This window comes from Protopterus annectens, chromosome 2.part1, assembly GCF_019279795.1.
Source record: "Protopterus annectens isolate FY-2018-M chromosome 2.part1, PAN1.0, whole genome shotgun sequence".
NCBI lineage: Eukaryota > Metazoa > Chordata > Ceratodontiformes > Protopteridae > Protopterus > Protopterus annectens.
Genome location: NC_056729.1, coordinates 1,918,918,965 through 1,918,936,240, shown reverse-complemented (window position 1 = coordinate 1,918,936,240; position 17,276 = coordinate 1,918,918,965).

Genomic DNA, 17,276 nt, shown 5'->3' with positions numbered 1-17,276 from the left:
GTAATTGTTGTTGGAGAGAAGAGGTAAACACCCCAACATTTTGTAATACTCCCTAGTTTGTGAAAGGGGGTCTGAGTGTCACTCGCAAGGAGGAATGGGCTCCATTTGTATGTTGTATGGTAGATCATGTTAAGTGCCAATTTCCCCATCTGTACATACAGGCACAACTCCAATTGATCTATCAGTATTTTATTTCTTTTCTCCCAACCAGAAGTAATTCTTTGTAGCTTCTGGCCATCCAATTCCCTTACACATTGTTTGGTAATACCAAGATAATGTCAGTAACTGTATCTTTAAGAACAGTATGAGTTAGGGTTACCACAAATACATTTTCCAGGCCATCTAGAAATCAGAACAAGTGTCCAATATTTTGAAATCAATGTACAATCTCTGGTTTTCTCTTTGACAATATAAGATGAATGGAGAACTTTAATGTGATGAAGTTGTCACTGAAAATGCCTTAAATGAAAAAAAAAAGAAACCGAAAAGGCAGTCCACCTCACCTCAACTTGCTGATTTGTATACTTCAGCTGTTATTTCTGTCTGCCAAACTTAGTACATATCTAGATCATACCATTTGTATGCTGTTATAAAATCATAACAAAACTAATACTTGTTTCTCTGAAAATATGTATTTCTATAATTTTAACAAATTCAACAAATGTAAAATAAATAAATAAAAAAATATACAAAAATGTCATTAGTTCAGAAAGGAATGCACATATTTGAGACTGTTGTTTACTTTCTATAAGGGCTATTATTTCATGTAGTGTACTGTTTCTGGCTGAATATGAATGTGTCTCATGATTTTTTTATGAAAATGTAAAAGCAATGCAGAGATAGGGATATATGGAACACTGTCATCGTAAGACTAAAATTCATTAGAAATTGATGAACTGCAACCTTTGAGTAACACTTCCAAATAAAAGTGTAGCTAGTGGTTCCAGTCAGTGAGAAACATAATAGTGTATCTCATGAACGTTATGAATGCTACTTGTTTTTTCGCTAAAAGTCATGGACAGATTAGAAACCAGCACAGGTAATTTTCTTCAACATATGTCTATAAATCATACCTTTGTTCACTTACTTGACACTGTTCCACTTTTTCCATGTAACTGCACTTCTAAAATGGGATATCTTGCCACGGACACTCTGAAATGTTCACAGATGTGTACTTGTGATAATTATGCCAGTGTGATTTTTAGAATCTACAGTTCTGCATGAAGTCCACTACTCTGTTTGTTAGCTGATTGGTTAATTGTATCAGTTAGTTCTATAATAAGGTCAGCTTGCATCAAGTCGTTAATTCTACTATCTCACCACATTCAGATACCAATCTGATGACAAGTATTTAAAATTAATAGGTAGATGCAAATATTCACAACAGTGAAACGTAACCAATTTTAGTTGCTCAACCCAGCACTATAATGGCCTTTAACACAAGTTTAGATGAATTTTTAGAGTGTAGGTTTTGTGCCCCTGATATTTCTGGATACAAACACCTCACTGACTCCTATGAGGTTTTGAGTCTGTTCTTCCCTTGTATGCTGTAATGGCATGTCTTCTTTTTAATGAGTATGAATCTTAAAACAATAAATCTCATCCAGAACTCCATTGAAATAACAACCTGACTGGTACACCAATTGTAAATGCCAGATTACTACCCTGTCTGCCTACTTCATAATAGCCAATGCAATTTGGAATGCAGACGTCGGACATAATGCTATGCCTTAGCATGACATCTCACTTCTCCTTCATGTACTAGTTGCTTTATAGTTAGTCAGTCCATGCCCTGTTACTATAGCTTGTGAGGAGAGAAAATGATTAGACTGTTTACAATTATTCATCTATTTCTACATACTTTGATGCCTAATTTGTCAGGAGACAGCTGAAATGTGTCAAACAAGAGGAACAGGCACTTGAAATCAGTCTTGGAAAAGTGTCCAGCTGAGTTATTTCAGACAGTTTGAGGACCCTTTTTTCTGTGAAACTTAATGTATCTATTCAGTGGCAGTGTTCATAAGAAGCAATTGTATACATTTTTTTCCTTTTTACTAGACCTGATACCTGTACTGTGTATACATTACTGGCAGTAAAAATCCAGCTTTTTTATTATTTTCTTTTTTGTAATTGTTGTTGGAGAGAAGAGGTAAACAGCCCCAACATTTTGTAATACTCCCTAGTTTGTGAAAGGGGGTCTGAGTGTCACTCGCAAGGAGGAATGGGCTCCATTTGTATGTTGTATGGTAGATCATGTTAAGTGCCAATTTCCCCATCTGTACATACAGGCACAACTCCAATTGATCTATCAGTATTTTATTTCTTTTCTCCCAACCAGAAGTAATTCTTTGTAGCTTCTGAACATCCAATTCCCTTACACATTGTTTGGTAATACAAAGATAATGTGAGTAACTGTATCCTTAAGAACAATATGAGTTAGGGTTACCACAAATACATTTTCCAGGCCATCTAGAAATCAGAACAAGTGTCCAATATTTTGAAATCAATGTACAAACACTGGTTTTCTCTTTGACAATATAAGATGAATGGAGAACTTTAATGTGATGAAGTTGTCTCTGAAAATGCCTTAAATGAAAAAAAAAAAAGAAACTGAAAAGACAGTCCACCTCACCTCAACTTGCTGATTTGTATACTTCAGCTGTTATTTCTGTCTGCCAAACTTAGTACATATCTAGATCATACCATTTGTATGCTGTTATAAAATCATAACAAAACTAATACTTGTTTCTCTGAAAATATGTATTTCTATAATTTTAACAAATTCAACAAATGTAAAATAAATAAATAAAAAAATATACAAAAATGTCATTAGTTCAGAAAGGAATGCACATATTTGAGACTGTGTTGTTTACTTTCTATAAGGGCTATTATTTCATGTAGTGTACTGTATCTGGCTGAATATGAATGTGTCTCATGATTTTTTTATGAAAATGTAAAAGCAATGCAGAGATAGGGATATATGGAACACTGTCATCGTAAGACTAAAATTCATTAGAAATTGATGAACTGCAACCTTTGAGTAACACTTCCAAATAAAAGTGTAGCTAGTGGTTCCAGTCAGTGAGAAACATAATAGTGTATCTCATGAACGTTATGAATGCTACTTGTTTTTTGCTAACGTTTGATATCTCATATAATTTTTATTGTGTTTTATTATATGTCATGATTGTTTTATAGTGCTTATTGGTAATTTGTTTCTTGCTAGTTTACTATTTCATGTTTTTCAAGTTTTCCTACTTGGCTTTTTTTCTATCTACCCTTTTTCTGTTGTGCCTTCCTTACTGAGCTCCCTCTATCTATTATTATCTAGCTATTACTTTTTCCTCTCATTGGTTCTTTTGGCAATTTATAATTTTTGTTTTTTTTTTTTTTTTATTTCAGTTTCTGTACACCCGGACAATTGATATCTTCCTCTCCTGTGATTGCCAGCCTTGAATTCCTTCCATCTGGCAAAAATGTGTTGTTTTCAGTGTGGTTTATATTTAAAGCTACTGTTTAATGTACATCTCTCTCTTTCAGATGCTGTTTCACTTTATTTAATATGTGCACTTGTTTTTAGGTAGGTAAAACAGAATATATGTGTGTAAATGAGACGGAGGGTAGAGGAATGGTGAGGATGCAGGGAGTAGAGTTGTTAAAGGTGGATGAGGTTAAGTACTTGGGATCAACAGTTCAGAGTAATGGTGAGTGTGGAAAAGAGGTAAAGAAGAGAGTACAGGTAGGGTGGAATGGGTGGAGAAGAGTGTCAGGAGTGATTTGTGACAGACGGGTACCAGTAAGAGTGAAAGGGAAGTTCTACAAGAGGGTAGTGAGACCAGCTATGTTATATGGGTTGGAGACGGTAGCACTGACAAAAAGGCAGGAGTCAGAGCTGGATGTGGCAGAGTTAAATATGTTAAGATTTGCACTGGGTGTGACTAGGATGGACAGGAGTAGGAATCAGTATATTAGAGGGTCAGCTCAGGTTGGACAGTTTAGAGACAAAGCAAGAGAGGCGAGATTGCATTGGTTTGGACATGTGCTGAGGAGGGATGCTGGGTATATTGGGAAAATGATGCTAAGGATGGAGCTGCCAGGTAAGAGGAAAGGAGGAAGGCCTAAGATAAGGTTTATGGATGTGGTGAGAGAGGACATGCAGGCGGTTGGTGTGAAAGAGCATGATGCAGAAGAAAGGAAGAAATGGAAACAGATGATCCGCTGTGGTGACCCCTAACGGGAACAGCCAAAAGAAGATGATGGTGGCTTGCACACTTACTCAGGCAGGCTTCCTCCTCTCCACTTTTCCCATACCATTTCTACCTTACTTTAACTGTTTTCTATGGTAAGGACCTCACTCTCTCCTTTTAAATGACTCCAGACTGAAGTGAGTAGCCTACTCTTTTTCTATTGCATTTTGGTAGAATTCTTACTCTCAGAACTTAATTATTTTGGTATTGTCCTTGCCCCTTCATCTTAGCTGTGTTACTGACATAATATTACTCTTGACAACTATTTGTCTTCTTTAATTTTCTTTGTTGGCATTGTGTGCTTCTGTGTTTGAACGATGCCTTTTGAATAGTGTATCTACTTCTATAGTGATAATCTGTACTGTTTCTTACATACCTTAACCTCTTGGTGATTGTTTTCTTTGTGTAGCCACAGAAGATAGGCACAACCTGCTCTGTTCACCTTTTGCTCTGCTTCTGGCTCCCTCTGCTCCCCTACCCTACTCTCCTGGATGGGAGATAGGAAATTCACCCCGGGGATCATGTTAGTCGCCCTGCTAGAGAGGGGTCCAGAGAAGTAAATATTGTGGGAAGAAATATCCAGGGAATTGTTATGGCTAGGCTTGCATAGGCCCTAGGGCCGATAGCCTAGTACCAACCTATGAACCTATGAACCCACCCCCACTTCAATTAAATTTACACCTCTAGTAGCTCCACCCTACAGATAAGCAACTAATTAAAACACTCACATTAATTCAATACCACTCCCAAACCCCTCCACACACTCTTCTCAACATATTCAATTATTCCACTAGCATCTGAAAGCCTTAATCCATTACTTTTATCCACTTCAACTACCTTTATACCTAAAACCTTCACAATGTGTCTACATCTGTTCAGACTTTTATTTTATCTATCACCTTTACTACAGTCCTCACACTCTTCCAAGCCACTTCCCCCAATATCTGTATACTCACACCACCCATAACATCCAGTACCCTAAGAACTCCATTATTACTTAACACACACAGTTTTTCTAACATCTCACCCAACCTATTGATATGCAACTCCTATCATTTAACTAAAATCACACTCCCCCAAGCACTACCAAACCTAAAGTAGCTTATCACTCTCTGCTACAAACTCCTTTCAAAACCCAAATGACCCACATAACATTTCACCCACTTCTAGAACTATTGAAATGTGGTAACATACATCCAATCCCTGGCAACATCAACAAAACACCCTCCAACCAATCAATCACTAACCAAGACCTACACATAATTACAATAAATACATGTAGTCTCTGCAACAAAATTACTGAATTTCAAGCCTGGCTACCTTATAACTCCCCAGACATCATAGCAGTAACTGAAACCTGGTTGAAACCACCCATAGCTGATAATGAAATTCTCCCAAAAGGCTGTACCATAATTCCTAATGATCGACTCCATAAAAAAGGTGGTGGCATAGCACTAATATACTATGACTCTTTTACAACAACACCCTTTCAAAAGCCAGCTCCCTCTTTTAGCAACTTAGATCTACTAATAACATCCTTTCATATAAAGTAAGAAAATATGTATCATCGTACCCTACATTCCCCCAGGATACAATATACCAACTCTAGAAGACTTTCTGTCTTGGGTAAACCATAATATATCCTATGAAACTAACATTCTCGGTGACACCAACATAAACTGGCAGAGCTTAATCTCAGACACCCCACAAAATATCATAAACCTACACAGCTTTAAACAGCTAATTAGAAGTCCAACTTGCTCCCTACCCCACAAATAGAAACTATCATAGACTGGATCTTTGTAACTCATCTATTCAATTTAACCAATAGTGGTACTTTCCCCAACACATTAAGTGATCACCGGCCAACTTTTACCCATATATGCCACTTACATATTCCTAAAGCTCATACTTACAGAACATCAAGAAATCTTACCCATTTCAGCCTTGATACTTTCTTAAATTCCCTAAAATCCCTTAACTAGTCCCCCTTAAAGAACACTTCCTTTAGATGATGCTGTGAATTGCTTCAATAAACTCTTCCTTGACACACTCAATGGCCTAGCCCCTATATGTACTAAATAAATAAAAACTAACCATGTTTCTTGCCTAACTAAAGAAACTAGACAATCCCGCTTATCTAGAGACAGAGCCTGGAAACAATGGCAAAAATTTAAGGACCCAATACATGAACTTAACCTCAAACAACTGTGTAACAAAGCAAAAAAAAATAGTTATAAAACTAGTTATAAATGATACGAAAAACTATTTCTCAATACAATTATCCAGCCAAAGTAACAATCCAAAAAGGTTCTAGAAATCTGTTTCAACCCTACTTAATCCTGGTACATTGTAAAACCCATCTCCTTCACCAGATAATGACCCCCAGCAAATTGCTGAAATGTTCAACTCACACTTTATCAATACCATTCAAAACCTACTCAAAAGCTACTCTTCAACAACTAACTCCAACTACAATACATCCCAAGCCCCTATAAACTTCACCCAAGAAAACATCTGGTCTTCCCCCCGTAACCCAACAGATAGACTTAACAGACCTCCTTCTACTCCATCTTTTTCTACATAACCAGTGCAAACCTCATTAGCACTTAAACTTCTAAAAAATACTAAGACTCTCCTCTTTCTCTCCTGATAATCTACCTCCAGACTTTTTACAACTCAGAGCCACTGCAATTGCCCATCCTGTTAGTATAGTTATAAGTTGCTCCATTACAGAATCGTATGTACCCTAACTATGGAAAAAATCCATTATCATGCACTACGTAAAGGTGGCAACACCTTTGATCTCTCAAACTACTGACCTATTTGTATTCTCTCCCCATCATCTAAAATCCTAGAGAAATACATACATGCCCAATTTTTAAAGTATCTCTTAAACCACGACCTACTTGCCGACTCCCAACATGGATTTCGTCGAGCACACAGCACCACTACAGCCCCACTATCATTCACAGATATTGTTTTTAAAGTCCTGGATGCAGGCCTTTTTACCTCTGTGATCCTACTAGATCTAGCCAAGGCTTTTGATACAGTATCACACAACAAATTATTGCAAAAGCTAGAAACCATAGATTGCTCTCCAAACACATTAACTGTTTTTTCTGGCTACCTACAAACAAGGAAACAAGCTGTTAAATGACAAAACAAACTCTCAGACCACCTTTACAATAATAATACGAGAGTTCCCCAAGGTTCAGTTTTATGACCACTTCTCTTTAATATATTCATAAACAATCTCTACAAAGTACCCTTGTCCAGTATGCTGATCACTCCACCATAATCTCCATCTCCAATAATTTATCCAACCTACAACATTTTATACAAACCACCTTCACATCCATAAAAGCATGGCTAACTAACGGCCGAATATTATTGAATCCGAAAATATCTAAGCTCCTGTTATTTTCATCAAAAGCACTAAGTTCTGACTTCAAAATTCACTCTCAAAATAACACAATAATAAAACAAGTCAAAACAGTAAAACCACTAGGAATAACAATTGATGACAAACTCACCTTTGAATATCATATTTTGAATACAACTAAAAAAACAAAGCACTTAAAACTAGGTAAATTTTAGCATCACAAACTTTACTTTGACAACCTACCAAAATAAAGTTTGTCAACACTCTACTTATTCCTTCCCTCCTTTATTGTAGTCCCATTTTCACGAATCTGCATATATCACTGAAGAATAAACTAGAATCTTGCTACTACAAAATAGCAAAGTTTGCCTCAGGAGTGACTATCCGATCACATCATTCTCAAGCCATCTCTGAATTAAACTGGCTTGAATTCCCTCACCACCTACACTACACACAACTTACTCTTGCCCATAAACTCATTTACAAACTTAATAACTGCCCAGCAGTCTATCCTATCCTAAAAACCTACATCCCAACCCATAACCTATGTTGCACAACTAAGCAGTTTTTAAGTATATCCAAACCCAATAAGAGAGCTGGTCAGAGCCTATATTCTTATAAGATTACTAAGCTCTGGAACAATCGACTGTCCTTCATCACTCAGCGGGACTCCATAAATACCTTCAAAGCTAAATTAAAGTCCCACTATCTTAATCACATCTCTTCCTGTTTAAATAATCCAAAACCACAATAAGTTCATGTAAATTCCTTCCCAAAACTCCATCACTATTTTTCTTTCTGTTGCTACTACAAACAATTTAGCATGAATTCCTACTCAGTACTGTTATTTCTATCACCGTATATCCAAGTCCTTGTGTCTTAGCCATAGTCTACTTACCTGTGTCAACACTTACGCTTAGCATCTAACTCTACCTCTTTTTCCCTGTCTCCTCTTTGTAACTACATGTGAATCAGACTGACAATCCTTACATTGTACTTAACTGTACATTTATTTAACCTTTTTAAATTAATCTGTATCAGTGTGCTAGGCATTCATTTTTGTCAATTGTTTTTAGTTAAACTTCTAGTTTACAGTTTTTGTGCTTGAACTGTTATGTGGGGCTTTTCTCCCTGGGCCTCCACTGAAAATGGGTCTTTGACACAGTGGACTTTCCCGGTCAACAAATGTCAATAAATAGATAAATAATAAATAATAAATAATAGTCAACAACATAAATACACAGTGCTATTATAACTTCTGTCCAAATATGAAAAAATATATATTTCACAATAAAAGTGACATTGTCGTTCTTTTTAATGTTATATCACAAAAAAATAGGAAATTATTTTTCATCAAGATTCAAGATTTAATGACTCCTTTATCTTTAGAGCTAAAAACATGATCTACTGAAGGTTTACATGCACTTTTCAGACTATTTTTCTCTGAAAATGTAAGGAGACTACATCAAACCGTTTTGGAGACACAGACCTTATACACAATAAGCAGAAACAGACAAAACAGTTATTAATTTGTGTACAGCTATCCCAAATATTATCAGCAGTAAAGGGGATAAGTGCTCATGTAACAATATGAGGATGCTAAAATAGATTGGGAATGAAGCCAGTCCAGCACAATTGGGACCATATCTAATATGTGTTGGACCACTATTCTAGGACTGTCATGAATATCCTGTACATTATGTTTCTGCTAAATTGCACAAAATGAAAAAGCTACTATGTGATAAAATATCAGGAGGGCACTCAGCAACTTTGAAATATCTGGTGTCTCCCTTGAAAGAGGAGTGGGGCTTCATATTTTGCTGGTGGTTGTAGCTGGGAGTATTTTAGTAGAATTACCTGCAGTACATGCACAACCCCTCAAAACAGATACATGACCAACCAGTTATTATAACTGTGCCTTTTCACTCTAATACATTAAAATCTTAGCAGGTAGTAATAGCCCAACATCAAAAGAAGCTCTCACTTTAATGATACCAGACTATTAAGGTATGCTGTACTACCTCTTCGGCTAGCACTTGCTACCATTCATTTCTGTCTCTCATTTATTTCTGTCTCTTCCATAACATTCTCTTCTTTCGGATAATAACCCTCTCTCTCCATGTCCTTAATTTTCTCTCCTAGTCATTACTCCTCCTCATCTCACTCTGTTACTCTGTCTATTTTGGCAACAGAATACTTGATTATTAGTAATATAGTCAATATTTTGAAGCTATTGATTCTGATTGTGTCTCTATACTGCAGTGCGTATTGTATTCTTGATTGCAATTTATTTATTTTACATTTGTTGACCAGGAAAGACCGACTGGGTATATGCACATTTTCAGTGGAGGCCCGGGGAGAAAAGCGCCATATATTCAGCCATATGAGATTTACATACACAAATATGAGTACAATCTAGCAAATCAGATGAAAAAAGAAACATTATAATTATAGTAAAGACACAGTTCAACAGGAGAAATGGCCTATATTTCCGAGTATAATATCACAAGGAAGGCTCCATATATTCAGACAAGCAAAATTTTGCATAATATAAGAATATAATCTAGCATTTCAGAGGAAAAAAAAACAGCATATTTATAGTAAAGACACAGTCTGACAGGTAATGACATATGTCAGAGTATAATAACAATATAAGGTGCAATACATTTTCCTAGTAGTATTAATTTCTCACAGAGAAAAGAGTAAACATCGTACTGCAATCATCTGCTAGTTAAAGGATATGAAATACTAAGGAAATACTGATAATGTGTTGACAGCTAATAGTAGAGCTGGCAGCTAATTAGTGGTACAGAAGAAAGGGGGGTTAGTTGGGGTATGGACAAGGACATAGCCAGTGATATTTTAGGTGTGCTTTAAGAGCATTTTTGAAGAGACTGCTGGAAGGGAGGGTAGTTATGGCAGTGGGAAGTGAGTTCCATATTTTGGATATGGAGTAGGAGAATAGCGCTTCCCCTGCAGAGTTGTTGGGTTTGGTGACTTGGAGTAGATTTTTTTTGCCGGAGCGAAGGAGTCTGGAGGATTGGTAGGGTTGGAGAAGTGTATGAAGTGAGGGAATTTTAAGAGGGTGGTTTACAAGTTTATGAGCAAAGATAAGTTGGGTTAGGTGTAGGAGTTGAGGGAGCTCAAGCCAGTGTAGGTTTCTAAGGGAGACACACTGGTGACTGCAGTGGGAGTCCCCTGATGCAAATTCTGCAATTTTATTGTAGCAGGTTTTGAGTTTCTTTAGGTATGATTGTCGAAGATTTGTGAGTATGGGTGATGCATAGAGTAGGGTTGAGATTAGTTGGGAAATTGCAGTAGAGATTCTGGCTGGTTTGGTTAGGTATTACTGGTTTCTACACAAGGCACCCATTTTTTTGTGGACTTTTTTATTGTGAGTGATATGTGAGTGTCAAATTTGAGTTTGTTGACAATCTGTACACCAAGTAGCTTAGTGTGGGCTTTTGATGAGATGGAAGTGTTGTCTTTGGTAAGTATGTTGAAATGGGGGATGTTCGGGATAGATTTTGAGGGTTGAAAGATGAGGAGTTTGGTCTTATTTGGGTTGAGGAGGAGTTGAGCATTTAATAGCCAACTTTCAACAGAAGAGAAAGATGCTTGAGTGATCTGTTTTAGTTTTGTTAGAGTTGGAGCTGAGCAGATGAGAGTGGAGTCATCTGCATACTGTATGAGGGAGGCATGTTTGGTGGCGGTGTGCAGGTCATTAGTAAAAATGGAGAAAAGCAAGGGGCCAAGGATGGAGCCTTGGGGAGCCCCGAGAGTAACAGGGAGGAGAGGGAATAGATTATTGTGCCAGACAACTGACTGCTGGTGGTCATGAAGATAGCTGTGGAGCCAATTGATGGCAGGTATGGAAAAGGAGAGGTTGGAGAGTGCAGAGAGTAGAAGATCATGTGATACAATATCAAAAGCCTTTGATAGGTCAAGAAATACAGCAGAGGAGAAAAGGCTATTGTTTTTATGTTGGAGAATGGTGTTAGTGAAGGAGAGCAGAGCAGTTGTGGTGCTATGGTGTGGTCTGAAACCATGCTGTGTGTAGGAGAGGAGATTGTCTAGGATATAATTGGAGATCTGTGAGTTGATACATTTTTTGGGTATCTTGGAGAGAGGCGAGAGGATGGCAATGGGGTGGTAGTTGGAGATGTCTGTTGAGGGGCCTCCTTTGTGTAGGGGTATGATGTGGGATATTTTCCATGAGGTTGGCACATAGGACTCAGATATGGAGCGGTTGATTAATATAGAGATGGGATAAGCTAAAACATCAGCTGCTATTTTTAGGTATTCTGTGGGCAGGTTGTCAGCTGCTAGTCTTGTGGGTTTAAGTTTTGTCAGTAGTTTTTTATGTTGGAGGTGGGTACTGTAGAAAGGAAGAAGGGAGGGAGAGGTGGAGTTGGTTTGGGTGTGGGGGGGTGTTGATGTAGGGAAGTGTTTTTTAGTTAGGGATAGAACGGTCTCTGTAAAATGTTTGTTGAAAGAGTCAGTTATTCTACAGGTGGAGAGAGGGGTGGTTGGAGGGGGGTATTTACCTTCCCTGGGCAGAGAATAGAGTTAATTGTGGACCAGAATTGATTTGGGTTGTTTTGGGAGGAGTTTAGGGATGTCTGATAGAAAAAGGGCTTTGTCTGCTTTTACTTGCTTTTTTACTTTGTTACGTAGTTCAAGGAATAGTTGCCTATCTGAGGAGTTTTTGGTTGTACGCCATTGTTCCCATATTTTATCCCTGGATTTCATAAGGTTTTTGGTGTTATATTATAATTTATTATAGTAATATTCTGTAAAGGTATTTCAATTTCTTTGTAATTTATCTGTTGTGGGGATTTTTACCCCTTGTATATAATTTTTATCAACTACTGTAAAATGTTTTTATGTGTGTTTTTGTAGAGTTGTAAAATATTTAATCTGTTACAGTGCTTTCATCCCTTGTATATAATAATTCATCAACTGCTGTTTAAATGTTTAAATGCTGTGGAGAGTTTCTCCTCGGGCTTCCACTGAAAATGGGTCATTGGCTCAGTTGGACTTGACCAGTTATCAATGGAAAAATAAATAAACAAACGAGTAAACGTGGAATGATGAGATTATAGATACAGTTAAATTGTGTAGGATCACACACAAGGAAATGACACTGATAGTATGTCCACCCTCTGAATTCTACTGAAAGTATTATGCCTGCAATAGTAACATGTATAATCTGGGTGTAATTTGTATATCAGACATGCTAAATATGTCATCCCAACAACTTATCTGGGGTGGATAGATGTGATGTGAGCACAGCACTCACATAAACCATGCTATTCATCATCTCCACACAAAAAAGTTTCATCAGACCTTGAATCATTTTATAAAATTACTTCATTCCTATGCCTAGGAGTAGATACAATAAATGTGTTATGCACCTTTTTCCATACACTGATGACATTATTCCATCTGAAATTCCAGCCTCATTATGAACTGCCCAATTAAACTGAACAATGCTCTTTCCTTTCCTGTAAACATAGTCACCCCTGTTCATCTTATGGCTTGTGAATGGGCTATTCACCTAATGGGCATTTAGGTATCACATGTGAATGCTAAGGTTACTACTATCTTCTCAATGATGACCAGTGTATTATCAGCATGACCAGATATATAACACTCAACATTTGACAGATTACAAAAGATGTCTCCAAACCCTGCACTCAGTTCCCAGTTACCCAGCCACAAATCCTGTCTGCAAGCACATACAGCCTAATATTGAACTGACCCTTTTGCTGGCCTGTGGACTTAACCAAAAAATGGGATTACTTCTGATAATCTTGTGGATTGCTATTGTATCACAAAACATTGCAGTTAAAAAGATCACATGCATACCTCTCAACTTCTTAGTGCAAGACATCTGGACAAAGCCTGATAAAATAGGGGGACAAAGACCCAAAAATAAGGACATAGTTTAAATATTGCTCTTATAAACCTAGAAAGTTGCTAGAGTAACAGGGTTTGTTATGACATATGTTTTCTGAAGAATGTGAAGCCTGAAGCTCAAATGTAGGTCAATATGTATTAATTTCACTCCTGACATCATGCCAGTTATTTGCCCAAAAAACACACATTTTATGAAGAATAGACCAACAATATGAGCCAAAAATCTGGATATTCTGTGAGAATCTGGACAGTTGAGAGGTATGATCACATGTTTTAGTTGTAGATGATGTGCTCTGGATTTTGGTCACATAGGTTCGTAGGTTCATAGGTAGGTTGGTACTAGGCTACTGGCCTTAGGGCATAATTAAGCCTAGCCATAAATTTTGTGCTGTAGCACTCCCTCCCAGGTGGTTTAGTTACCTGCACCCCTGTCAAGCAGGGCCACAGAAGTGATTCCTGGGGTGAATTTCCTGTTTCCTATCCACTCATCAAGATTTCTCTTGAAGAGTGCCAACAAGGAGCTCTGCCTCACATATATGGGGACCCTGTTCCAGAGCAAGGGGAGTCTCTGGAACACAAATCTGTCCCTATAACATGTCATGTTTATTGATGATGTCAGGTTTATGTCTCTTGAGCGTGTAGCTCTGGTGGATTGGGTTTGCCTTAGGTGGAGCATTTCTAGCAATTTGGGGTTTGACATAGCCTTGTATGTCAGGCAGAGATCATCTCTGAGTAGCTGACACACGACCAAGTACAGTCTTAGTTTTTTAGCCTCATGGCATAGGGCATCTGCTTAAGGCCCTTTATCCTCTTTGTGAGGTACTTTTGAGGCCTCTCCAGCTGCTGCAGATGTCTTGCTAGGTACATTCAATAATGGGTCTAACTAGTGATGAGTAAAGGGGGACAATAACTTCCTTATTCCTAGATGCAAACCCCTTTGTGATAAGGTGGGCCATGTAGAAGGATTTTCAAACCACTTTAGCAATGTGGTTGTCGAAAGAGAGGTCACTGTCTACCTGAGTCTCTAGGTCTCTTATCACACTCTCTGTGATAAGTGGGCTGCCCCCTATGTTGTAGTTCATAGGTTCTTTGTTTTTCCTAAAGGGGATAACAATGCACTTTTTGGCATTTAGTTTGAGGCCATGGTTTTGGCACCATGTATCTGTACCTATAAGACCCTTTTGAAGGATGTCTACATCATTAGGATTCTCTATTATGGCTCCCAGTTTGCAGTCATCTGCAAACTTTGTTAGCTATAGTCCCTCTGTGTTTGCTTGTACCTCCGAGAAGTAGATATCAAACAGGAGGGGTCCAAAGACTGAGCCCTGTGGTGCACCACTAGTCACAGGTTTGGAGTCTGATCTAGCATTTCCTATTATCACTGAATGGGTTCTATCCGTGAGCCAGTTTGCAACCCATCTTGTTATGTAGGGGGTTATATTTAGGTTGGTGAGTTTGTCTATAATTTCCTAAGGGGGAGTGGTATTGAAGGCCTTGGCAAGATCAAGGTTTGCTGTGTGAACCTCATTTCCCTCATCTATTCCTTTAGTGACCATTTTGAAGAAGTCAACCAGATTTAGGAGACATGGTCTTCCCTTCATGAACCCAAAACTGGGTGAGGTCCAGGGTTTGTAGGTTTCTAATGTTATTGTGCAGACGGGACTCATCAGGCTGATGGGGCAGTAATTCCCGTGGACAGTGATTGCACCTCCTTTGTGGAGTGGTATGACTGTTGCCATGCACCACTCTATGGGCACATAGCCTGAGGTGAGGCTGTGGTTAAACATGGTATTCAGGTGATGGGTTAATTCATTTTGGAGCTCATGTAGCATGCAGCCTGGGATGCTGTCTGGTCCCATGGATGCTGTGTTTCTTGCCTTGGAGAGTGCCGTTTTCACCTGAGTGTCTGTGATTTTAGGGGCAGCACAATCTTCTGGTATGAATATGAGCCCTTTGGGGTGAGAGGGTGGGGTGAAGTTTGCACTGAACCTATCTGCCAATATATTGGCGATATCAGTTGGTTCTGTGAATTTTGAGACATTATGCTGTAGTTCGGAGAGGCCGGCCGCAGTGGTGCAGCGGGTAGCATTGCCACCTCACAGCAAGAGGTTCTCTGGTTCGATCCTTGGCTGGGGTGCCTTCTGTGTGGAGTCTGCATGTCCTCCCTGTGGTCACGTGGGTTTCCTCGGGGTGCTCAGGTTTCCTCCCACATTCCAAAGACATGCTGTAGGTGGATTGGACACTCTAAATTGGCCCTAGGTGTGAGTGTTTTCCTTTGTGGAAGGTTGGCCACTGGGCTTGCAACTCAACACTGTAAAACTCCACTGCCAATCATGAGCAGATACATGATCCGCTGTGGCTACCCCTAACCAGGAAAAGCCGAAAGAAGAAGATGCTGTAGTTCGGAGCAGATCTGAGAGTTGCTATTAAGGTTTTTGACATAGCTAAAAAATGCTATGTGATTGTCTTTGGTGTCCATTGCGATTTTTCTTTCAAGGCTCGCCTTAGAGTTTTTATGAGGGTTGTTAGTTTTTTGCTAAGGTTGGTCAGGGAGCCCCTCCATTCCTGTTTTTTTTTTTTTTTTTGCAGTAATTTCTTCCTTCTATTATAGAGTTTGTTTATGGCTGGGGTCCACCAGACCGGTTTCCTCTTTTTGGAGGAGTGGGTCTTGGTCTTGTTTAGGATAGCACAGTCCATGCACTCATGTAGCTGCTTGTAGAGTGCTTTTGTGTAGGATATAGCAGATTCAGTCATATTGACATTCTGCGTGGGAGTAACAAAGTTTTCCACCTCTGTCTTGAGTAGCATAAAGTTTGATTTGGAGAAGTTTTTCACCATGGTTTCTTTTGGGACAGGTATGAGGTGGTATGTGGATATCTAGGATGATGAGTTTGTGGTCTGATCTGACCAATGAGGAATTTATCACAGATGTGGAGCATTTGTCCCCCATGTTGGTGATGACCAGGTCTAGTATATTTTTACCTCTTGTGGGGGTGTTTACAAGCTGGTCCAGAGCATTGAAGTTAATGTACTCCAGGAAGCATTGAGCAAATGCATAAGTACTTTTTTCGTTTTCCCAATTGATGTTTGGGTAATTTAAATCACCTAGTATAAGGGTGTTTGCTTGAACTTTCATGTTTTCCAATAGCTCGAGGAAAGCAGAGTGAGTGTCCTGCGGCAGGGAAGGTGATCTGTAGCAAGCTACAATCTGTATTGCAGTTTTTCCCATTGTTAATTGCACTTGGATGATCTCTGAGGCATCATACTTTGCAACTTGTCTGGAATTGTGGTTATCCCTGATGAATACAGATACACCTCCTCCCTTTGTATTTCGGTCCGGGTTTTGCAGCCGAAATGTGTGGTATGAGTTGTAACCTGGAATCGCTGGGGTGCTTTCTTGAGCCTTGAACCAGGTTTCAGTTACTGCACAAATATCGATGTTCTCCATGTTGGACATGCCTGAATGGGTTATTCTTATTTACCTGGTGGGGAGAGTAATTTGACTGTTCCCTGCAAACAACTGTTAAGGATCAAGGGGGATCGAGTACTATAGTTTGTTAGTGCTTCTGTCTCTTTTTGGGGCAAGTGCTAGTCTGAAAGTGCTGATTTGAATGCTAAATCTGGAAGAACTGGCTAGTACTAAGGGAAAAACTAAAGAGCAGACTCAGTGGCGCTGAGGATAGTTTAACCCTAGCTAACCACCACTGCACTATGCACAAAAC